Genomic DNA, 26,131 nt, shown 5'->3' with positions numbered 1-26,131 from the left:
ATGTTGACTGTCCTGCCATTCGAATGCTGCTGTGCTTTTCCAGTGCCACACATTTTGACTTTGTTCTTTTAGAGCAGAGAAGGTAAAGAGAGATAGGTTGGAGGTACTCAAAAATGTATTTTAATAAAGTAAATAAGGAGAAATACTTTTCACTGACAGGAAGATCAGTGTTCAGAAGACAAGGTTTATGATAAATGGCAAAAGAAAACCAAGGTGGAGAGGGAGGGGGGTGGAGGAGGGGGTGGGAGGTGGGAGGAGGTGAATATATTTTCAAACCAGATTGTCGGGACAGAAGTAGTCCATTTTGCCCATTGAGCCTGTCTGCTATTCAATGAGATCATGGCTAACCTGATAATCCCCAACTTCACTTTCCTGCTTTAACTCTCATATTCTTGATCACTTTACTGATTAAAAATTTGTTCATGACAGCCTTGAATACAGTTAACAACTCAGCCATCACAGATTGACTGCCCTGCCCTCTGAGAAAAGAGATTCGTCCACATCTCTCTTAAATATGTGACCCCTTACTCTGTGATTATGTGCTGTGTTTCTAGACTTCTACTCAAGAGGAAGCAATCTTTCTGCATCGACCCTGTCAAGCCCCTTGAGAATCTTATGTAGTCCAGTAAAGTCTCCTCTCATTTTTCTAAACTCTAATGAGTTCAAACCCAATCTACTCAAATTCTCCTCATTAAAAAATCCCTCCATAATTGGAGTCAACCTAGTGAACCTTTTCTAGACTGCCTCGATTGCCTGATGCAAGACTTCTGCAAAGTACTTATTTAAACCCTCATTATTATGGGTGGCAAGGTGGCTCAGTGGTTAGCACTGCTGCCTCACAGCATCAGGGACCCAGGTTTGATTCCAGCCTTGGGCAATTGTCGGTGTGGAGTTTGCACATTCTCCCTGTGTCTGCGTGGGTTTCCTCCAGGTGATCTGGTCTCCTCCCACAATCTAAAGATGTGCAGGTCAGGTGAATTGGATATGCTAAATTGCCCATTGTGTTCAGGGATGTGTAGGTTAGGTACATTGGTCAGGGATAAATGTAGAATAATAGGGTAGGGGAATGGATCTAGTGGGTTGCTGTTCAGAGAGTTGGTGTGAAGTTGTTAGGCCAAATGGTCTATTTCCACACTGTAGGGATTCTATGATTCTATTCTATGCTGATTTCCCCAGCCTTGTTTTCTAAACTCACTTTGACCTCTCTCTTTCTTTATTTGCATATTCAGTGAAATACTTACTGTCTGTTTTTTATATGGCTTGTTAGTTTGACCACAGTTTACTTTTTCGCTCATTTTTAATGGTCATCTTTTGTTGGCTTTTAAAACTTTGCCAATCCTCTGATTTACCCATTAGCTTTTGCTACATTGTACATTTGTTTTTCAGTTTAATTCTATCCTTAACTTTCTTATTTAACCAGAATTGGTTCTCTTCCTAGAATCCTTCTTCCTCACTGGGATATACCCTCGCTGTGAGTCAGTAACTTCTTTTTAAACATTTGCTATTGATTCTTTTCAGATAACGAGCTTCAATAGGCACTTTAAAAATTAAATTAGGTATGCACATGTGGGAAAAGAGTATGGTGAGTTATTGGGAACAATTAGATAGCTTTTTTAGAGTGCCATTTGGAAGTGGCATTGAGGGTAGCAAGGGAAATTAATCTACTCTGGCTGAGACAACGATAATGTCCATCATCAAAAGTGGTTTGGAAGCATTACCACTGACTAAGCTGGTCAAATGCTGAAAGATGTAACTGCCGGCAGCAGTTGCTAAGAGAACAAACTTGGATGCTGCCTGAACTGCTGTGCTCTTCCAGCACCACTAATCCAGAACACAAACGAAAAACCTGCTTGACTTCATCCTCACAGACCTAATTTTCTCAGTGCAACTATTCATGACAATGACAGTAGAAGCAATCACTGTGCAACTATTTTGGAAGTGACACCTTGTCTTCACACTAAGGATAACCGCCATCTCGTATGGTGCTATAGCTATGCTAAATAGTTTTGGTTCAGAACAGATCTAATAGCTTAAATCTGTGCATTATGAGCAGCAGCACAACTGCAATTGACTGTAAAGAGCAGTCATAGTCATGGAAACCTGTTAATTACCAATTACCATTACATCCCCTCCGATGTTCTGATGAATTAATACTCTTCCATGTTGCACATCACTTAGAAGCATTGAGGGTGCAAGGTCTTAATATACTTTGCATGGGAACTTCAATGTCCATCAATAAGAATGGCATGGTAGCACCAATACTTAGCAAGCTGGTCAAGTCCTAAAGGACATAATTGCTAGCTTTGGTCTGCAGCAAGTGATAAGGAAACCAAAAAGATAGAAAAATATACATGATCTCCTTTTCACCAATCTACCTCATGCAGATTGATCTTGCAACCCATAAATCACATCTAAGCTCTCTAATCCAGCTTCCTCCAGTGTGAATGGTGCAGGACAATTAAACAACTCACAAGAGGAGTAGACTGCACAAATATTTCCATGCTGAATGATGGGAGAGCTCAGGACATCCATGTACGAGACAAGGCTGAGGTATTTGCAGTCAACCCCAGTGAAAATTGCTGAACGGATGATTCATCTCAGCTTGCTCCTGAGATCCTCAACCTCACATGTGGCATGCAGAAATTCGGCAAAACTTCTTTGAACCTTCCAAATTAACAACCACAAGGGGCAGAAAATACATGGGACACCACCACTAAAAGTTCCTCTTCAAGGCACTCACCATCCTAATTTGGAAATATATTGCCTTTCTTTCGGTGTTGGTGGATCAAGAATCTGGAACTCCCTCCCTAATAAAAGTATTTGTGTTCCTACACCAAATAAACTGTAGCGGTTCAAGAAGGCACCTTTCCAAGAGAAATTAATTCTGGCCCAGCCAATGAAGCCCAACCTATTGATTGGATATTAAACAAAAGTCTTCATCCATTTCAGATCCCTCCATGTTATCTCACAAAACAGCTAAAGGATCAGGATATTGCAGAGGTTCTGATGACATTTGAAAATAGCACAGAGGACGTGTACTCCAGAGTAGCTATACTCCTAGCCAAGCTTTTCCAATACAGCTGCAACACTGGCATCTACCTGGTACTGTAGAAAGTTGACCAGATGCACCCTGTGCACAAAAAGCAGGGGATAAATTCAACCTGACCAATTGCCATTTCATCAGTATATTCTCAATCATTGGCAAAGTGACAGAAGATGTTGTTAACAGTGCTGTCAAGCAGAACTTTACTCAACAATACCTTCCTCACTAATGCTCAGTTTGGAATCTGCTGAACCATTCAACTCCTAACCAAATTACAGCTTTGGTCTAAGCAAGGACACATAAGCTGAACTGTAGAGTTGAGCTGAGAGTGACTGACATTGAAGTCAAAGCTGCATTTGACATGAGTATAGAAGAGCTTTTAGAATTAAAAACAGAAAGTGCTGGAGAGACTCAGCAGGACTGGCAGCATCTGCAGAGAGATAAATACAGCTAATGTTTTGAATCCATCATTTATTATACTTTGCTTTTATTAACATTAATGGGATTTGGACAAAACTGTCTGCTTATTGGAGTCATACCTAGCACAGAAGAAACTGACTGTGGTTGTTGGAACTAAATAACTTCAGCCCTTGAGCATCATTGAAGGATTCCTCAGGGTAGTGTTCCAGGCCAACTATTGTTGTCCTCTTCATCATTGCATGAAAATATAAAAATAAATAGACGTAACGATCAAATGGAGGTATTCAGAAGAAGGCTTGGGAAGCTCTCTTCATTAAAGAGTGTGGTGCTAGAAAAGCTCAGCCGGTCAGACAGCATCTGAGGATCAGGAGAATCGCCTTTCATCAGGGCTTAAGCTTGAAAAGCAATTCTCCCGCTCCTCGGATGCTGCCTGATCTGCAGTGTTTTTCTAGCACCTCACTCTTTGACTCTGATCTCCAGCATCTGCAGTCCTCACTTTCTCCAAGTTCTCTTTGTTGCCTTTTTTGGCATTTATACCTTAGCTAACACCAGCAAAACAGATAATCTGGTCATTACTTCATTTTACCAATTTCATAACTGGCTTAAACAGTTGCAAATTGTTAATGATCATTTGTCTCTTTTGTATCTTAGCTTGGGTGAATTTCCATTTTGACACTCTGTTGTCCTTGGTTTAGGTTAATTAGCCTTTATTCAGTAAAGATTTTGATTCATGCTGTATTAAATATTACACATACTTACATTTAGGATATCAAAGTATTAGTTATATATTTTAATATTAATATTTTTAATATGTAATATAATGGCAACATCAACTTGTTCCTTTGTTATGGCAGATCATGGCTCAAATATGAGGGTGGAATGACGCTCATTAAGCACTGGATGCAGGCAGTATGAAGGCAAAATAGGGATTCCAGAGAGTGAATGGCTATATTACCTGTGTGATACTGGAAATTTCTTAGTCATTAATTGATTCTGGATTATCTTTTGTTTTGAGAGAATACTATTTTTGGAAGAATTACAAAAATGTTGAAAAATAGCTATCTGTCCTTAAACAAGAGTATTTTGAGAATGCTGTGATGCAAAAATAGTAACTTGTATTTACATAGATTCTTTTAATCTTGAAAACATTTCAGAAGCATTCTCAAGTATAACTTGACACCAAGTCACATAAACAGATATTGTATAAATGACCAAAGGTTTGACCAAAAATGTATGTTTCAACAAGTGTGGAAGGGAACGAACTAGAGAGAAATGGGAAGCAAGTTTCGAACGTAGGGCTACTAAGACACGGATGCGAATGGAGGATTATTTAAATCAGGACTGTGGAAGAGGTCATAATTCAAGGAATATACAAATCTTTGAGTATTGCAGAAGTTATAGGAAGTCATGTATGGATTTGAAAACAAGAATGAAAATTTTAAAATTGAGGCACTATCAGACTGGAGTCAGTGAATACAGGATGATCGTTGAGTAGGGCTTAGTGAGATTTAGGATACAGACAGCAATCTTTCAGATGGGTTAAAGTTTCTAGTAGGGATTATAAATGTTTTTAAAAGTATATGTTAAAGCTATTAAAATTATATCAGTTAACTGTTTAAGCGTTGACATGTGTTGACTAAAACTAAAATATTTCTTTCAACACTACACTTTCCAAAGATGAAAAAGAACAATGGGTAAATCTACAGGAACAACTGTAGCAATATCTTACATAATATCCTCACTAACATTTGAGGATATTATGTAAGATATTGCTACAGTTGTTCCTGTAGATTTACCCGTTGCTCTTTTTCATCTTTGGAGAGTGTAGTGTTGAAAGAAATATTTTAGTTTCAGTTAACACATGTCAACGTTTAAACAGTTAACTGATATATTTTAATAGCTTAAACATATACTTTTAAAAACATTTATAATCCCTACTAGAAACTTTAACCCATCTGAAAGATTGCTGTCTGTATCCTAAATCTCACTAAGCCCTACTCAACGATCATCCTGTATTCACTGACTCCAGTCTGATAGTGCCTCAATTTTAAAATTTTCATTCTTGTTTTCAAATCCATACATGACTTCCTGTTTTTTTTTAAAATTTTTTTTGAAAAAGTCATTTTTTTCTTATTTGTTTTAAGCATAAATTACAATCTATTAAAGCTAAGAGCAACACTTATTGATTAACCACTTATTGGTTTACATCACTAGTTTATAGAGGGTACAAGATGGCAGGCCAGCCACAGTACATTGGAATATTTGAATCTAGAAATAACATAGACATGGCTGAGGTACCTGAAGCAGGCATGGTCTCAACCAGTGATTTCAAGATGAAAGTGGGTAGGATGCTGATGGGCAGACCATTTGTGTGGTCGAGATACTGCGCTCTGTATGTGCAGATGTTATTCTTCACTGGTTATGCATATCACTAGAAGACAAAGACACAATCAAGGGTACATATCAAATGCATCTCTCTACTCTAAGTGATTTATATTTAATCCGTGGATTACTCATTCCATGATATTTTACTTTTCAGTGCTCCTAAGTGTTAAAGCCTAAATGTGCTGATTCTTCACGATTGCTTCTGTAACTTGGCAAGCTCTCCTACCATTACTCGCTTCTAGATGATATGAGAAAAAGCTTTTTGTGATGGGTGATCTTTCGATAATTCCAACCTCTGGAGAATGAGTTCCCTGGTTGCTATGTGTAACAACCTCATAAGTATCTCCTTTGTGGAAACATTTTCAATGCTTCTTCACTTAGCAACCAGTAAATGCATTCCTCTTTCCCTTGTAGTATTTTCTTTTTTCTTCTTTCTTGCAGGATCTGTGTTACTGCTGCATACATGTGTATGACCTTTGTCCTTCCTGCATCTTCGCTATGTTCAAATCAAGCCCTGATATATATTATTTGAGAAATTGGCTTTTTTTTCCCCAGCTCTTCTCAAATCCTTATTTCTGTTAGATTTATCTTCCTCCAACCACTTTGAAACTCAAACATGCCAGCATCTGATTGCTGCTTCTTGATTTACCTTGTCTTCACCCTTCCTCTTTTCAGCCTTGCTGGTGCCCTCTGCTCTTGCCTTCACCAGGAATTTTGACTAAAGGCCCCTCCAATCTCTAAAACCAAATAATTTTGACATTTTCATAAAACTATAACAACTTGAAATCATATATTTTTCACTTCCTGTCACTTAGAAGTGACTTTTAGGCTTTTACATCTGGAAAATAGTGTCACACTAAATCCTGCTGATTGCTGGAACATGTAGGAAAATTAGAAATATCAATATTTCAACCACTGTGCTTTGCTTTTTAAGGCAGACTTGTGGAATAATCAATACGAAAGCTCACTGCAGGCTAATGGTCACACTGCACTACCCTGTAAGAGAAGTATACAGCAAAACATGGAACTGATTTCCTCATAATTTCAGCTGCTTGGAGATTATCTGGTGACAGATCTTTGATGCACCATCAGCAAATGGAAAGCATCCAGTGTGAAATATCTTATTAACGGGCAAGAGCCTTGGTTTGATGCCATCCTTTGCTTTAATAGCTGAAATACTTGCTGATTCTCACAACCAAAGCGGAGACTCAAAGTGCAGTTGTTTGAATGTGATAAGGTGGGGTGACTGATCATCTGTTGCATTTTGCCTCAGTTCAAATCAGCAACTTCAGAAGAGGAGAAAATAACTACTCATGGGACTAGGGGTGGGATAGCATGACATGAATATGATGAATCCACTCTGAAGATACATTTCATGTGTGAACCACAAAAAAAAGTCTCCTGGCAACCTATAATTATTTTTTTTAATTGTGAGGGTTTATTTGTGGGTGGGCTGTATTTTGACTTGCTTAGCATGCTGTACAAGCTGCAGGGAGCTTTGGTGGTGGTAGTGGGGCGGTAGGTTGGGGAGTGTATAACACAGTAGGATTGCAGGGATATATTTAGAATTCGCAACACATTTGGATGTATTTTGTAAACTATGAGTAAATTGCACACTAGATCCTCATATTATGTGGCGATTTGATACTTCAAAATGTGTTATTTAAATAGTGGATGGGGTGCAAGCAAGTCAATTGCTTTGTACTGGATTGTGTTGAGATTCTTGAGTGTTGTTGGAACTGCACTCATTCAGGCAAGTGTAGTTTATTTATCACAGTTCTGATCTGTGTTTTTTCATGGTGGAATGACAGTGAGAAGTTAGGAGGGGAGCTTCTTGCTGCAAGATTCCTAACTTCTGTCCTGCTCTTACAGCCACAATATATGTCATTATTTAATTGCTGGTAAATGTTAACTCTCAAAAGGTTGATAGTAGGGATTCAGCAATGGTAATTTATTCAAATTTCAAGGGGAAATGGTTGGATTCTCTTTCATTAGAGATGATAATTGCCTGGCACAGTGGAATGAGAATGTTGCCTGTTGCTGATCAGCCCAAGCCTCAACGTTATCCAGGCCTTGATGCAAATGCACATAAAATGACAGAAAAGGTGCCAAAGAGTTAGCTTTGATATTCCGTAAAATGCAAATAATAAGCAGGTCATTACTATGACTTGGCAAATGAATAAACAGCTCAGATGCATTGTAATGAAAGCCTCTCATCTAATTTTTGCGAACAAGGAAGGAGGGACTCTGCTTTTGAGACACCTAAGAGAAGACTAATGGAATGTCTTTCTTTCAACGCAACAAAGGTGCAGGAGGAGTGATTGTTTAACATAATTTATTTGAAATGTAATGGGAAAAAAGGAATTTTTGGAGTATGAATAAGCAGGTTGAAATAAAGAAAAATAAGTATAAGCTTGAGATGAGACATGGTGAGCTATGTGTTCAATTTGTGGGGAGAAAACAAGGGTTAATGATAAGACATACAAAGATGTTCATAATATTCTTTTAATACACATATTCTAAATATCAAACTACTATAGTGAGTATATGTTGAAGAGATGTGTGAGGTACACACAAAGCATCAGGGAAGTATGGAACCCTGAATGTATTCTTAAACTCTATGCAGCAGCATTACTATTTCTAGGGGTTAGCTTCTGTCTCTTTTTATCCATCAGAAAAATATGTGCTGACAACTTCAGAGCTTTGCACCTTCAACTAACTCCAAACTGTCAGTCACTGTGAAACTAAAAAAAACTTAAAATGTATTGCCAAGATTTAAATAGCTATCCAATATATATTCAGAAAAAATGGTTTTCTGCCATACAATCCACACATCAGTGATGTGGATATGAAAACAATTTTGCAGTCAATTTATTTTTTCAAATAATTCTTATTTACATTATTTTTCAAACACTTCTTCCTACAGCCTGCCCTAATGCATCCTATTCCATGTTTGTGGCATTAATTTATTATTTTTGCTGGGATTATGTATTTTTCCAACCATTGAAAATTTGAGCTTGAGAGGAATAGGAACAAATATCTCAGATTTAAGCTAAAAAAAAGGAATCGTGAAATGCATAAAAATTTGGGGACATAAGTTCAATTGAGAAATTTAGAACCGCAGGAAGGTTTTTCTTAGGGAGTATTACATTACCAGGAAAGGTCATTGAAGTAAACATCTTTTCATGGAAGAATTTTTTTTATTTTATGACTTCCTTGGACAGCAATTTGATACTCATCAACTCTAAAGACTGAAGTGCATTTGAGACATTTCCACATTTACCGTGCGGTTTGATCAGTTTGCCCATTTCAAAACAGTTTCTGTTTATATATTTACCATCTCTATAGAGACATTTAAAATTAGTTTAATAGTGAATTAACGTGTTTGGATTATGTAAGAACTTGGCCTTATAGTTAGCATCAATCAAGAAGGGTTTACCTATTGGGTTTAATAGCATTTTGTTTGACTTTGAAATATCTTGCGCTTTAATTTCTTTATACACATTCCTTTTGTGTGAATGCCTCTAGCTCATGCAGCACACATGAATGAAAATGTTAGCAATCTTCCTCTGTCAATCTTGCATTTAGCCAAGTATAAGATGGCACCAGTCAATGATGAGGTTACAGTTGTCCCTCTCAGTATTTTTTCTCTTGTTCTGGAGACAGAGTTGGAAGTATGATTCTGAACCTATCCCAATGATAAAACTAAACTTTTGTCACACCATTCGTTGTGACTGTGCAGTTCTCACATGTGTTTTAACAATATGCATCATCCAACTGAGTTACTGGGGGACCTTTTGCTATGTTACACTAGTATGTGATAATATGCATTTAGTAAATGGGGGATATTATCCCTCTGCTATATGTAGTAAAGTAAAACTCAACATTACTTCAATTCAATTCATCTCCCATCACTGCTGCCATAACATCCATAGTTGAAGAAGCTATTTGATTGATCAAGTAAAACTGCTGCATGAAAACTCTACTTTCTCGTATCAAGAAGAACAGAAACTATTGTGTGTTTCAAATGAGAGATAGTGCTCAGAGATGACTTTGATAACTGCCTGCAGGTTCTTTCACATGATATCTGGTGACATGTTCACCTTGATATGTGCCCCAGGCTATATGTTACTTTGTATTTATCATATGTTTATTATACAGATGACAAAAGCAAGTTTTGTAGACTGTCCTTTTCTTCCATCACTGGAACTGGGGCAAGGTCAACAAGGTCCATCCATCCATCAATTTGGATGCCACCTTTTCAATAAACAATATATAATAGAAGAATCTGGGTAATCACCGAACACCCAGAATATCATCCATAGATAAGATAGCATGCATAAAGGCAACGGTCTTTTTTTGAAAAATCAAGACTTCTTTATAACAAGGCTTTGATAATAATACAATAATTCACAAATCTCCAAGATGAACCCAACTACCGAGAAGGTTGCATTTGTTTTGGTTATATTTTTCCTGATCCATTTTAAGTTCCCTGACTCATACAGGGTTTGTTTATACTGACCAGATGAAATAATTCTCCTGTTCAGTATTAGAACAGAATTACTTAAAAGGGGGAAGCATCATTGCATTAATCAATTTCTGTTCACTGTTCAGGATCTGGTTATATAATAAAACACTGTATAGCACGTCCCGTCATCTGAAACAGAACACACCATAAGTAGATGGCATGTCATTAAAGTGTTTTATTGATTATAATGTTCCTATTATTCACAAGGACCCTCCTAACCCCTCTGGAGGTATAATTGCTTCAAGAGAAAAAATGAAATTCAGAATGATCTCTTTGCGTACTATTTCCGATATCTGAAGCTTGTTGGTCCAAATCCCATTCCAAAGTTCGAAGCGCAAAAGTTAGGATAAAATTCCCAGTGTGTACTGAAGGTGTCCTGCACTGCTGCTGGCGGTATCCACCTTGTCAGGAAGATGTGAAAGACCTCATTGGTCTACGTCAAAGAAGAACAGATCAATATTTATCAAGGTCAGAAGTTGGCTGACACCAGGTCCAATAGGTTTATTTGAACTCATAATGTTTTGAAGCGCTGTCCCTTCGTTAGGTGAAGGGGCGGAAAGCTTTTGATTTCAAGTAAATTTGTTCGACTATAACCTGGTGTCGGGTGACTCCTGACCTTGTCCACCCCAGTCCAACGCCGGCACCACCACAATGTTTATCAGCGACACGAAAACCAATGGATGGATATTGTCTCATCAATATTGTGCAAGCTTACTATGAATACATTTTTTTGTAATTTTTCATACAGAGTGATAATAGTTAGTACTTATTTAGCCGTAAAGCGATGCAGGGCGTCCTGAAGTCGCGAAATATGCCCTATAGCACAAGTGTTTATTGTCTGTGTTAACAGAGTTTCGATGCAATCTACGGCCTTCCCACATACCGAATTTTACAAATGGAATCACGTGAGGAGCCTTACATTGGATTTATGTCAATAGGGTTCAATGTAAGTTTCTGCAGCTGTTAGTCTTAATCACGTTTACTAGCATTGATAATTTGCAAAATACATCACTCTACCATAATAAGTTACAATCTTCCTCCTTTCAACGTGTGTTGGCATTGCAAATTCAAACAATTCACGCCCATGAAAGAGGAGCAAGGGGCGGGACCACCGGTATAGGGACTGAAAGTGACATCATAAGAAAATATCATCTAACTAACTGAATTTTAAATGCATTTTGTTAACAATATGTTCGACGTACTTGCGAGTGAACCAAGCATGGAGTTTGAACTTTGGGAGAAAATAAATTTACGGACCTAGCAATGGAATTTGTGTGGAATTGACATAAAAGCCAAGACACGTCAAAACTCTGCTTACATTTTCAATCTGCCTTTGTATGTGTTTGTATGTATGGACGCAGATAAAAATGTGCCTGTAAATGTACTCACTAGTACATGTTATGGGTGCAGTAAGTGGCAGGCAGTGTGATTCAGTCTGAGGAGTGTGTAAAGCAATGCTCAGAATGCAAAGCAGCGGGCGGCGGTCTGTCCATTATGAAAACAGCCTGCTGTCAATCTGTGCTGAATAGTAACTAACAGGATCCAAGCTGCGCTCTCTTTTAATTTAAGAGCGTAATAGGCTTAGAAAATAAACCGAGGATTTGAATAAATCAATCTAATGTTCCACCTATCGACCCAGACGCCCTTTTGCACCCAGTTAATATTGCGGTCGTATACTCCCGACCTTATTTTTTTTAAACGTTTTGAATTATTAATTGAGAGGTTAGCTTATCCACCACTTGGTCTAAACCGAGTGATTCTTGGAGCCGAGTGTGCCGCGGTGCAGGCCAGTTTATTGCGGGCAGAGGGGTTACTCGAATTGGGAAGAAATGTAATCTCACAGGCGGGTCTGTGATATGATTGGGATGACATTACGTGTTGTTTGTTTCCTTACAACCATTTATGGAGTGATATGAACAAGCTGATCACTTGATTTAGCCTCACCTTTTTTTTTCATCAACGTACTGGACATCATCCTTTCAATCTCGCCTTCTGTTCCATTCCCAGTTGCTTCCACTGCAAAAAAATTAAGCGCTTGATCACGATGTTAGATACATTATTTCCTTCTTAATATCAAGATAGGCAAAAACGCACCGCGGACGCAGGAGTTTACATCTCTCGGCCAGGTTCGACACGTTTCAAGCAGAAACGGCCCAAGTCTTCAGTCAGTTTTGATTGAAGTCAATCACTGCCCAGTTTAATCATCTGTGGAATCTCCGACTGACGCAGCGCCGGAGCGCAGCGAGAAGCTGCAACCACTCAGGCCGAATCCGGCCCCTGGATTTTTGTACGGACCTTTCTGAGAAATGGTGTGAAGCGCTAAAAGCTCCGAAGTGAAACACTGACATCTTCCTCCGGGTAAGTGCCAGACTGCAAAAAGAAAAAAAAGGTGGAAATTGGGGTTAAAGCCAGGGAGGTGAGTGGATGGGTGGGGAAGAGAGGGAAATATATAGATCTCATCTCCAATTTCGGCCATTGTAAGGTAGCAATGCACCCATATCTAAAACGGGCGCAGCCTGAAATTGTCTGGGGTGGGGAGGTAAATGTTGGACATTTCAGCACGATCATTATGGACAGCTCCCTTTCTGCTGAACGCGGTGCACTTTCTCGCTCAATGATTTCAGGAGGAGCGACGCTGGTGTTTTTAGACAGATTTGCGCTGCCATCATTTGGCTGGTCAGTTAGCTATAATCTTAAAGCACACGCCTCTCAACTTTCTGTGCCCATGCCGAAGGGAATTGGCGGGAAAGTGAAACTGTTCCGATCTGAACTGACAGCTCACTCTGTTTGTGCTGAGAACTTCTTTGCTTCTGTTTTTTGTTCTGCTGCCCCACCCCAGCCCTCCCCGAATCCCGCCGTGCCCCGAGGCCTCCTTGTCTGTTTGGTCCCGTCGCCCTATCGCCAAGTCTGCACTGTGATATATCAGTTACTTTCATGATAATGGATAGGAGCCTCTGCAGTGCTGGGGCAGACTCGCGTTCGCTGCCACATGTTGCTGTCCCTTTCAGCACCAGTATAGCCGGATGGTGCCGATAACACTTGGTGTGAAGACTTGCTAATAATCTCGAAAGAAGGCAAAAGAGGCGGGGCAGCGGCGGCGACAGGTATGTTGGAACCAAGGCATAGATAAGATGCATTGTTAGTTCATAATGACATAGCATGATGTGGAGTGCGCTTGTATTATTATTCGACCAGCACTGTGTAGGAGGGACGAAGATGATCACCTCTTATTCAGGGCTGGTAAACTGAATCCTAAATCATTGTCCACGACTTATTGCTTCAGATGGACTTTAGGACCCTAGTGTCCCATGTCCCATGAAGCAGCCGTGGAGTACGACGTGTATCTTGGACGATAAACGGGATAAGCTGCCAACTGTGTTCGTCAGTGGAACACCAGGAAGCAGCAGGGGCGTCTCCTAGTTACTGATTTATGAGCAAGGCAGTAATTATGCCCAGTAAAATGTAACGTGTGACGATCACGCGAGCACAGTGTGCAACTACCGCCTCATTGTCCATGGGAAGTGTGTGTCTGTGTGTGTCTGGCAAGCGTGGAACATTTGCTGCCACTCACGCCCAAAGCAATCAATGCAACATAAAGACATTCGGGCTCTCTACAGTAAATTGCAGAACACAGAAAATAGCACACCCCACCAATCAAGTATTTTCACTGAAGCCAGCGAAAAATAAAGCCCTTGTTAACAATCTGGACACGACTCTCAACCGGATCGAATCAGATTTCATTGAAGACTAGTGATTTCAGTGGTCAGATAGATTCCATTCAGGAGATCAGCTTCCCTCCCCCTCCCTCCCCTGCTTTCTAAACCTCTCCACCTCCCGTTTCCCTTTTGTATCCTCCGCTTTCTAATTGATATCTCTTTCTCAGATTCTCACCTCTCAGTTAACAGTTCTCAATTAGCTAGCATAAAATGAACCAGTGTTCTCAGTCCAAACTCAGTCTACCATGACTTTGTTGAGAAAGCAGGTGGCATTTAAGTCCTTGTTCCAACTGCCTGTATGTTGCTTCTTTGTCTTGTTACACTTTTCTGGAAAAGATAGAAAGGAGGCGGGGTTTTGAAGATAGAGTTCTGATAAATTATGGGCTAGCTGACGTGTGCATACTAGCTAATGGAAATAACGCGTTGACACCCAGCTCTGAATGAAAGTAATTTACTGCAGCGCATTGGTATGAATTGCTGGGACTGGGCAGGTTTTAATTGCAGAGAGAAAAGAATAGAGTGTGCTGAATGGCACAGACTGACTGTGCAGGCCCATTGCGAAGGCCATTCGGTGAGCACATTGGAAACGCCCACACTGACTCTCACTTTGACACTTTGGGTTTTTCATATTATATTAAATATTTAAACATTCGCGACTCAGTGTAAATTAGATCATTTCGATGTCAATTGAAATGTTTCAGCCTTGTTGCTACCGTCTCTGAGCAATGGCCATTAAGGCAGGGAGATTGAACGAGCTATAATTAAAGTCCGAGTTAGTGCCTGTGGTTGAGAGGGGGTTATGAAGTTTGAAAGGTTATCTTAAATCTTGGATTGATGAGAAGGTGCAGGTGAATTTGAAGTTTTCCTTTGTAAACACAGCAAGCCCCAATAAAGGGAAGTTTCTCACTTTGTTGTCAACTTGTGCCGGGAGGTTTCTGTCCCTACTTTATTTCACGAATCCAAAGGAACGTCAGTGTGGCATGCTGGTAGCTGTCCGAGTAGCTGCTCACAGCGCTATTGAGTTGACCACACACTAACATTGTTCGAAATTTAGATTATCGCCAACTCTTCGCCAGGAAAGGCAAGTCTGTTGCATTTCAGCCTTTTGTTCGCCTAGACCAGCTTGTTAATATCCAATGCTAGCTTGCTCTCTCAAATTTATCCTGTCGATTGAGTCAGCTGTTTTGTATGCATGGTATCTGAGCAAAGACTGGTGGTGAGAGAAGGAAGGAGAGAGAGAGAGAGAGAGCGCGTGCGGTGGATACAGAAGAGGCGAGCTCCAGTATCCTGATAAAACTGAGGAGGAGGAGGTTTCTAGTCGGAGAGATTGGACAGAAAGACAAGCAAAGCCTCCGCGGAGCGAGAAAACAAAAAGATGCGAGAGGGGTCTGTGGTGACCGGTGCGAGAAGCAAGACTGGCCGGACACAAGAGCAGAACTACTGCTGAGCCGATCGGTAGAATCTGAAAGCGGTTCCCCACTGTGAGCATTCGCCATGCGTTTTTCTGTGCGAGGCCCAGTGCTCTGGACACTAGAGGGGACTTGGAGCTCAGGGGATTGCTGAGCACTTCGACTCGATCCTGACAGTGCTGGCTGCCGGTTAAGAGAGGGCTGTAAGACCAGAGACTTCATCATGACAGCGTGAAGAAACCCCTCCCAAAAATAGGGATTGAAAAGAAGCACAGAGAGAGAGAGAAAGCAGAACAAATCCGGAGACTGCAAAGACCAACACGATAGTGGTTAACCCCGAACCCTGAGCACCTTTGCTTCAGGAGAACAAGTCAGCCCGCGGAGACACGGAGAAAGCGGATGTGTGGAAGAGGTGTCCGTGTCAAGGGAGAGAGCCTCTGCAGAGCCGAGTCTCTGTGACTGCCAGCCCGTGCAATCCTTCAAGCAGTCTCCTCGCTCGATCTCGCCTTCCTGAGAAGGCAAGCTGAAATGTGAAAAGGTGGCAATTCTCTGCTTCGCAAGCATTTGGATAATGCGCGAAGATCGATGCAGTACACTAAACGAATTTCAATAATTCTTGCGCGAAACTTGGTGCTGAGGGTCCGAGAAGCAGAGGAAGAAAACGCGATTGGGATCAGCGGTGAGAACTGGAAAACTCCCAAACCAGGTAGTGTGTCGATCTTTATCTCTCGATCCCTTGCCCCGGTCTAAATAGGCTAGACAACTCCAGGATGAAGAACCAGCTGTATTGGAGCAGTTCCGATTGGAGGGATGGACAATGCTTAGTCTGTAAATCTAAAGTAAGATTTTGAGTAGTGAGTGGGAGGTTTGTCTATCAAATTGAAAGTCGCGGACTGCAGTGCTCGAGGCAATAGAATGAAACTCAAGCAGAGGAAGAAACTATCGGTCAGAATTGATGAGGAAAGATTGCCTTATTGACACGTGTCCCGTGTCGAGGCCACTTGTCTGAGGGCCCGGTCACAGTACCGGTGCTGTTAGATACCCAGCATCTGATCACCCCATTGTCTCCCATCACAGATAATTGCTGCTTCAGTGAAAATCGCTTAAAACGACACACCAAACTCTAACCTGTAGAAAGCCAGGATTAACCAGCTCTCTGACAGTCCCGTAATACTTGGGTAATTTCACAAGTCTTCCTGTAAACATTCAACTTTAAGGAAATCATACACGAGTGGAACGTGTAAATCATGCTGTTTGTAAGGAAAGGTTTCCACTAGCAGGACATAGAACAAAAGTCGAAGGCAATTGGCAAAATAGCCAGAGGGTGACTTTTTGTTAAACCAGCCAGTTATGATCTGGAATGTTCTCCTTGGAAATATTCAGGAAGCACACTATAATAACGTTAAAAGGAAGTTGGCGAGGAGAAAGAGACTCATTGACTGGCTCTTTCAAAGAGCTAGCTCACGGACGATGGGCCGAATGGTCTCCTGTGCTGTGCCACTCCAGTAATTCTCTCTTCAGTGTGCGTTTTGACAGTGTGTTATGGTGGTCTTTGTGTTTTATCAGGTCATTCAGGAAATCTCTGTGGTCCCCATTCCTAGAGGCTCATGGCTACGTTTGTGATCTTTAATTGAAACCAAACCGAAGCATTTTACTATCACGATACGTGGTGTCTTAATTTTTTTACAAAAAGCAGTTCATTGAAATGGTGAATAGCATGCAATAGATTTAATATTCAGGTCACAGGAATCCAGTTAATTCCGTTATTCATCTCGATATCATTGCCAAAAAGATTTTTTTTTTGGTTGTTGATTAGAATCTGATCATTGCCTCGCTTTCTATGAAGAACGGGCACCTCCCCAATCCCCCTGTTGGCTTATAGTGAAGACACTGGCACAAACACCTTCTTAAAATCTCGCTCTTCAGATGTGGGAATCAGCATTAAGCTACCTACCGCTTTGTCTATTGCTCAAACTGCAAGGCGGATGGTGATGGATTCTTACTAGCAACGAGAGCATACACGGGAATGCGTGTGTATGTTGTGAATCAGCACAGGATCAATTGGATCGACGCCCACACACATTCTGACAAATTGAGATCGGGCTGTCTTGGAATTTTCACGATTTTACCCATCAAGTAGCTGGTGTGTTTGTGGCTGGGATGGTCTCAGTGTTATATTTGAGCGCATTTGTTGCATTCAGGGTTCATAAAGAGACGGAGAGGGTTCGATCTGGGTTTGGGAATGTTACATTTGCTGCATGTGGAGATGCTCAAGTGTTGAGTTGTTGCCCAGAATATTGAAAACATTTGAACAAATCCAACCGACTGACCCACCTTTTTGTATGGAGTTGCTTCATCAAAAGCAGCTCCGACAGGCAGGGTTTTGGAGCTGGGCCAGAGCTGAGGTGCACTGTCGGTCTGTTGCAGGCCAATGTTTGTCCAATCCTAACGCCTGTGCCACGCCCGGTGGGACATGAGCTCACGCTGTGATCAAGGCACAAACTAAAGCGCTTCTGCGTGTCCGCAATTGTGAACCTTGACTGAATAGGGATAAAATTATGTCCAAACTTAGGGTGCGTTTTCACAGAAGCACCCAGGAATAGACGGCTAGGCACCTGACAAAGCCTCTGGTAGGTACCCTGTTGTATGCAACAGGTTGAGAAGATCTAAAGCTGCTTAGAACTCAAGACGTTAGCCGGGGTGTCTGAAGGAAGCGGACCTCTCTATTTCAAGTATATCGGCACTACGATGGAGTCCACCAACATTTAAGGTGAGGATCTCCTTATGGCTTATTTGGAGCACGCACTCAATAGGTACACAATGAAGAAGGCTGTACTGAATGTTGTCATCGATAAAACAGATGCTCGGAGATTGATTGCGATTATTAGACTACTGGGTCATGAGGTCTCTCATCACAGTTCATTAACTGAGCGGTTTCTCTGTTAAATGTCAGTTTAACTCCCTCCTGAAATGTTGAAGCGGTTGATTCAACTTTGATTAAATTTCTGTTTTCCTAGAAACTGTATTCTAAAGACATCTTAAACGGTCTCAGCCCACTCTCTAGTACCAAGGCATCCTCAAATAAAGCCGATACTGGCTTGGTTTTGAGAAACAGAGACGAGGGCCAAGACCCACAAAGTACAAGACTGGCGAGTCTGAGGAGAGGGGCCATGAGCCTCATCTTGGTCTTCAGGAAAAAGTTTCAAGATATGTTTGAACTCAATCGTCCCTCAATTGCACTAATGTGGTTGTAAAAGTGGCAACCTTTAACTTTCCCAGTCAAGTTAATCAATAGCATGAATGTCGATCATTTATAACTGCTGTAAGTTAAAGATTTTTTTGCGGAGACTTTCTTTTTGCATTCAGATATTTCTGAATGAAACTTTAAGGTGTTTAATTTCAGTGAAATGAGAGGTTCTTCCTGTGCACTGTCGAGACTGCCTGTATTCCCTAATGTCTGATCAAACTGTATTTCTGAAAGTTGAATCCTACACAACAGTGCTGCTGATTATAAAGACTGTACCTCCAGCTGCGCATAGTGTTTAGACGCTTGCAGATCGTCAGAAAGCTGGCTTGAGCAGTAACTAATTCAACGGACCTTCTTCCCTCATTAGCAGCTGCTCCCAACCATTTCACCCTTAATTTAAATGAAGGAGGTGGGACTCAGTTATGTGGAGATGATGGGGAAGCTGGAGTTGTTTTCTTTTACAGTAGTAAAGTTCAGAGGAGTTTTGATAGTCGTGCCCAGGATTATCAAGAATTTTAAAATACTTTATGCTGGGAGAAACTGCTTAAATTTGCACTAGGACAGAGATTATGAAAGGAAACGTTGTGGGTGGGGAACTTTGAGCATGTCTTACACTGCTAGTGTTCTGATTCGAAATGCACAGCATGAAAGGAAAGGATGAAGATCTCATAGAAAAGTATAAAGGTAGAAATGCAGGGCTATGTTCAAAGGACAGGGGCTGGAGTGTAATTGGATTATAGCTCTTTCACACAGTACGATGGGCAGAATGGTCTCTTTCTATGCTGTGTGATTTTATGATCGACTCACTCTCCCAGTTGACTGAAATAATTTGTTGGAGTGATTACATTCCAATGTTTTAAGAATTCCCCAGCATTCTATCTCCTACTTTTGCTGAAAAATAAAAAAATGACTTGCAAAGTTGTTGCAGCCGGTCCACGCAGGCGATGTACTTCTGCGAGTGTCTATACTCTTAACTCCAGCCGGTTTCAATCTGTTTCACATTTGTTGCTCTAAAATTGAGCCAACCAGGGATAGTTTAGGCCTATTGACCGTCTGGGCATTCCAACCTGTTCCCAGTAAACCTTTATTCACCGGCCTGTCAGGCGGAAGTGCGGCATAAGAAAGAGGCAATGCGGGGACGCGCTAGATTTGGTCCCAGTATGGATAAGAAATGCAGGAACTACTGAAACTAAGCATTCCAACGTTACCGAAAAGGAAAAGGACATTGATGTTTGTGTAAATCGACGTTTCCAGCATAAGCCCTTTATCAGGAAGGTTCCTGATGAAGAGCTTATACTCGAAACGTGGATCGTCCTGCTCCTCGGATGCTGCCTGACCGGCTGTGCTTTTCCAGCACCACCTCTTCCAATCTGATCTCCAGCATCTGCAGTCCTCGCTTTCACCAACAAACTTCCGATGTGTACGCAGTAGTTGTCAATTTTGCCTTCAAAGTAGTCATTTGATCTCGGTGGCAATTGATTGTATAAGAAGCGATTTGGAGAACGTCAGTGAGAATCATGATAAGCTTATATTCAGGTTATATATTTGCCTTCGGTAATTCCAGATAAATGGCACATCTATGTTCTATAATAATATCACTTTCTAACCAAAACGGAAATTTCGCTCGAGGTGATAGACAGGATTATCTCGAGGCCAGGAGTGAATGAAGACATGGTCCTTTCAAACTAATGCATTTGGAATCACTAGTTATTGTTCCCGTAAAACACAAGTCATAAGAAAGAATATATGCAATCAGGGAGATTTTAGCTATATTGTAAACTCCCGGAGTTCCTTCCACATGCGCACAGGCTTTGGTTGTGGTCTAAGTGTGGGCTTAAGGTAGCACCTCCCCACTCAGAAAGATGAACATTAATAAATGAAGACAATATGTCAAAGTTTTTCATCTTGCACTCATTAGAATTAGGATGCAAGAAATAGACTTGAACAAAGGGACACCATTTTACAAGGAATGAGAAAAGGGTGTTGATTGACTGGACCATATTAACATGGAAATGCGGCAAGAACAATTAATGTCAGTCTGGATTCGGTTCAAGCAGGTAGATTCTGATTGATCAAATCTGTTTCTCTGGTCCTGGTTCTGATAGTGCAAAGTCAAAAGCTTAGTCGTCTGATCTTCCCTTCGGCAATGTTTAAGTTCTGCATTACTTGGCAATTATTTAGGCATCTCACAAAGTCAGGGTAGAAATTTCACTCTGGAGACTTAAGTGGTCGATCCTGCATAACGCAACCGCGCAGTTTCGAAGCATTTCTTGCACCAATGGAGCTACCCAAACTAACTGCAATTGAAGAGTATGTTTTTAAAGATGCCATAAAGTCGGCAAAGGAACTAGAAAAATGCAGACCATCCTTGTTTTAAGATAGCTTTTTTTCGCGAAAGTTTGGCATTTCTTTGAGCATCATAGTCAGTACTTTCTTCCCTGTTGTTCCCAAGGTTTGGTATCTCTGTCCATGACTTTGATAGAGTTACCGTTCTTGATGCTACAAATAGAGATGATTGCTCCCTAACCACATTCCTGGCCAAGAACTTCTGCCTCTGCTGCCACCACTTTGGCTGTTGCTTGCACCCACTGCAGGACTTTATTATACAGCCAAAACATCTGGACATGGCAACGTTTCACACTCTGCACAGTCAATGCAGTTTCACTCTTAGAGTAGGTGAAAGACAGTTGGTGTGACCATTATGGAGGACTTACGGCCAATCATTTTGCTTCTGATATTAAAACGTAGAATCTGATTTATTGTACTGAAGTAAACAATTATTGTTTCGGTTATTTAGTAATCTCCTAACTCAGTCTGATTGTTGATTTGATTTAGAAGCAAACGTTACCTATTTTAAAGTAAGCCTTTTTAGATGAAGTCCCGGTAGATGGCAATTGCCTAATGGTATAATCAATGGACTGTTAATCCAGAGACCAAGGTAATGTTCTGGGACTTGGATTTGAATCCTGCCAGGCAGATGGTGGGATTTGAATTCAATAAAAAAAAGTTCAGGAATTAAGAGCCTGATGATGACCATGACTCCATTGTCGATCGTCAAGAAAAACCCATCTGGTTCACTAATGTCCTTTAGGGAAGAAAATCTGCCATCCTTACCCTAGATATGACTCCTGATCCACAGCAATGTGGTTGACTCTTAACTGCCCTCTGGGCAATTAGCTAATGACGCCCTCATCCCGAATAAAGAAAGAGAATCCGTGTTTTCACACCACTTCATCCCACCCCTCATCCCTATTCAACAGCTACCAATTCTCCGTCTTTATTTTTGTCAGAATAACATTTAAGATAGTTTAGGATATTAACATTAAGAGTCACTGTGTCCTCTAGTGTCCACTGTCAACCGAACTACTCTCACATCAGACTTGCTAAATTTCCCTTTGGAACATTTCCCAGGAGACTTGTTCATAATGAATCAAGACGGACACACGATGGTTGTAAAAGGTTGATAGTGTTTGACTGGCATTGGCGGGGTGGGAGGCAGCTAAGGGTGAAATCTCATTGGGGTCAGTGCTAAATCTCGTCTGTGAAACTGAGTAGTCAATTGCGTCCATTGGGTAAATGTTCGGTAGAACAACGGGTTACTTTTCCAAGCTTCTAACCGTCCTAACAGTAAGAATGAAGCTGAAAGAGCTTATTCATATTTTTGGTATATTCTATATTGCAACGGATATTAAGATATACAGGGAAAAAAAAGCTCGAGTTCATATAGCGCCATTTGTGACCCCAGGATGTTCCAAACCAATTTACGCACAATAAGTACCTTTGGAATCTAGTTAGAACCGTATAAATGTACAGCCTTTAAAAAAAGCCTTTCCGCCTATCATGTCCTAGCGCTGGCTGAATGTTGTTGGAATGTAAGAATCTGCATTCTATTTGGACACAAAATCCACAAATAAAATTGTGCTAATGAACAGATTACCTGTTCTGTTGATAGTGGTGGAGGAAAAAATATGAGACAAGACACTCGGATGATTTCCTATCACTTTTTCCAAATAACGCCTCGGGATATTTTACTCCAACCTGAGTGAACAGGTGAGATGTCAGTTTAACCTGGCATCCAAAATAAGGAACCTACAATAATATAGTCATGCCCTTAGTGCTGTGCTGGGGTGTCCGCCTGAAATATGTGTCCAGGTTTTTGACTGGAATTCAAACCCACATATTTATTCCTTCGAGCAGAGAGTGCTGAGTCGTCTGCCACACTAATCGATACCATATTAATACAAAAAAGGCAGATGAACTTGAGGAGCAGTAATGATTTATGTAGATGGAAACAGGAGGTTACAGAGATCTAGACAAAGCAAAGTGAGTATGGCAGATACAATTGAATCTGTGGAAATGTTCATCCACTTTGGATCTAATAGAGGCAAATGTTCTTCATAGCAATAAACTTTAAAGAATGATAGAAATAATCAATTTCCTATTATGGGAGAATGAAGAACTCTTAAAATGAGTAGTCTATTCATCAGGAAATGCTGTTTCATCCAAAGGATGATGGAAATGTGGAAGACCCCATTCCACAAAAAAAAACTGTTGGTGCTTGGAAGACAAATGAAACTGTTAAAACTGAAATTGATAATTGTTTAAAACGTAAGAGGTGATAAAGAAATCAGAATTAAGATAGTAAAGTTGAATTGAGATATAGGTAAAACATAGTTTCTACTCAAATTGAATGATGAAACATGATGGAGGGGCTGAACGGCCGTCTACTTTTGCTGTGTTTACATGATTTTAGAATTGCAGAATTTATAACATAAAGATAGTTTTCTTTATTAAAGACCTCCCGCAATGATAAGGCTCTCAAAACAGGATAGAGATGGGGTTAATATATTTACATGTAATGTTTGAGGACAAAGACTTCACCAGTATTTAGTTAAATCCTTTAATATTGTTGGCAACTTTGAATGTTTCGTGTGGGTGTTGGATTGTGTAAATGTAAGCCAATCTATTCTGGTTACATAATTTGGAGATGTACTGGGGTGTGCAAAGTTAAAAACCACACAACACCAGGTTATAGTCCAACAGATTTATTTGAAAGCACAAGCTTTCGGAGCGCAGCCCCTTCATCAGGTGGTTGTCAACCATCTGATGAAGGAGCAGCGCTCAGAAAGCAAGTGCTTCGAAATGATTACATACGGATTCATTTTGTGAAAAAAAACTCAAACTGGACGTTCAGCTAGACTAAAATAAAGATTTCGTCAGTTGCTCATTGAATGGCCGGCCAGAAATCATTAAAGTTATGGTGAGGTGTCGATGCAATTAGGCACGACATCATCTAGAAACAAGAGATTTTTCTTCCTTGAATAAAAGCCACTGTACAATGTTTTAAGATAATTTTGACATTGTGGTGGCGAATCAGACACTTCTGTCCACCTTTTCTAAACTCCCTGTTGCACTGAACATCTCTGGTCGAATTATCAGTCAGTTGAATGGAGCCCAATTGCAGGGCTGCTGTTCTCGTCCAGTGGAAGGATCGAAGCCGTTTAACGAAAACCAAATACATTATGGAAATGGAATATTGATTTCGATCTGGGGATTGAGCGACTTGGTTATTTGTATCTCAATGTGTCACGAGCAGCTTCAGTTTCTGAGCTATCTCTCTCTCCATTTTATAAGCGTTTCTTTTCATCTCTCTATTCCTCTCCCTTTTAGTCTTTTTCACCTGTGATTTGTGTGTACTTTATTTGCATAATCCAAACACGGATCTTCTTGGCCCATCTTCACTCCACAAGCATTGTTTAGACTCTCCTTTAGTCTAAGATTCAACTGAAAGCCTGGCCTTTACACAAATGACTTGTCCTTTTCTCTCTGCCAGACCTCCAAGTAATCCGTTTTAATGATGCGACCCTGCCTCTGACCTGCTTCTTCACTAATCAGTTTTCTTTTGGACTTCCTGAAACCATCAAGGTGGTCCGCTGCGGGAGACCGGCAGCAAGAGCACTGCAAAACTCATTAGCAGCCTCGAATCCATCCTCGCAAACCATCTGCATCCAAAGCGCTAAAATCTATATTAAGAAAACTTTCACTTGACAAGATATGAGAAGGTTATTGAAAATGAGCATAACCACCGAAACAGCGACAGTAAAAGAAATTCCTCTCAATTAAGCAAACAAAAAAATATCTGTTTCAAATAGTGAATGGCAAGTACTTATCAATAGACTTATTACACCCTACGTGCCCTTTTCCCTAGATTACAGCACTAATAGACTTCATGTATTGTTTTGAAGCCTGTTGGGACGTTCTGAATGACGGTATAGAAATTCTATAATCTTTCTGGACATGTAAATGATTGTATTTTTCATTCAGAAGTAATCCCTGAATGCAGGGCTCCCTTCCCTCATGAATTCAATCCACAGATAGTACCTGCAGGTAACCGTAACCCGGGTTTTAATGAAAGGAAATGTTCTGAGATTGCTGTGTTTCCCTTTTTAAATGGATGTGTTCATGATCACTCTAGACAAACTCTTCCTTCTAATTCTGGCTTCCACGAGACATTCTAAATATTTTCCTAATCTCTCTACCTGTTGTTTACATATTTACTGGGTCTGCAGTTTCTCTGAGAGCTGCTTTTCACACATAATTCTGCAGCAAGAGGTGTACAGCATGGGTTGCTAGGTAACTGGGTGAGAACCGATGAATCCAGGTTGCAAAGCAAATGCTGTCACACGGCTACGTCCTGCACCTGGCAGCCGTATCTAAAGTCGTTTCCAACGAAATCTTTCCAAAATACTTAGCGATTTCGTCCCTTTTCCCGTTTTACCTTGGAACTTGCAGTAAGTTCCCTGTGCAGGCAATTATATAACTAATGATTTATTGAAATAAATTCAACCACTTCTGTTCATTGTGCGAACAGGTAGCCTATTTTGTGTGGTGCAACAGAGCGTTGGCAACAGATAGACTTCCTGCTTTTTCAACTGGCATATAAAGAACTAGTGCAACACTATACTCCAATTACAGAGACGGAGTGCTGATGTGAATAGCCCCTGGATTCCACCCCCTCATTGAATCTGGTAAAGACAAGTTCATATTGACAGTACCCATTGGAAATGTTACCCATTTGTTACTCTTTCAAGTTCTGAGTTTCTGACATCCCTGATGTTATTGTGGATTTACAGCACTGTGTTTGTCACTGGCACGGAGCTGGTCCCCAATAACACTTTAACAATCTGCAAATGTTTTCAAGTTTCAGTTCAGCTTCTTTTTGCAAAAAAATCTTTAAACTTATTTCTCCATCAATTCACACTGTTTTTTGAAGCAAACATCAATTGAATTGCTCTGTTGCAGCAGATTGTAATTGTTCATATTTTCTTACTGACCGGTCTTTTCCTTCTTTTTTGCTTTTTCTTTCTTTGTTAATCTTTTGCA

At 40.6% G+C, this 26,131-nt stretch overlaps 1 protein-coding gene across 3 annotated transcripts in view; it reads left to right on the top strand.

Annotated features, from left to right (window-relative positions):
- Positions 1 to 26,131, top strand: part of LOC140464306 (protein ELFN1-like) — a 450,048-nt gene that overhangs the window by 40,334 nt on the left and 383,583 nt on the right. The window contains exon 1 of one of the 3 annotated variants that reach the window (XM_072559229.1): positions 12,718 to 12,734. The exons of 1 other annotated variant lie outside the window; for it this stretch is intronic. The gene's annotated coding sequence lies outside the window, so the exon portion shown is untranslated. Of the gene's footprint in view, positions 1 to 12,717; positions 12,735 to 16,142; positions 16,208 to 26,131 lie in introns of those variants that run through there. One more of the 3 variants, XM_072559230.1, reaches the window with a different exon arrangement.

The sequence above is a fragment of the Chiloscyllium punctatum genome, chromosome 40 (assembly GCF_047496795.1).
Source record: "Chiloscyllium punctatum isolate Juve2018m chromosome 40, sChiPun1.3, whole genome shotgun sequence".
Classification (NCBI taxonomy): Eukaryota; Metazoa; Chordata; class Chondrichthyes; order Orectolobiformes; family Hemiscylliidae; genus Chiloscyllium; species Chiloscyllium punctatum.
Note: the sequence above shows the minus strand (reverse complement) of the source record. Positions and strands in the feature narration are given on the sequence as shown.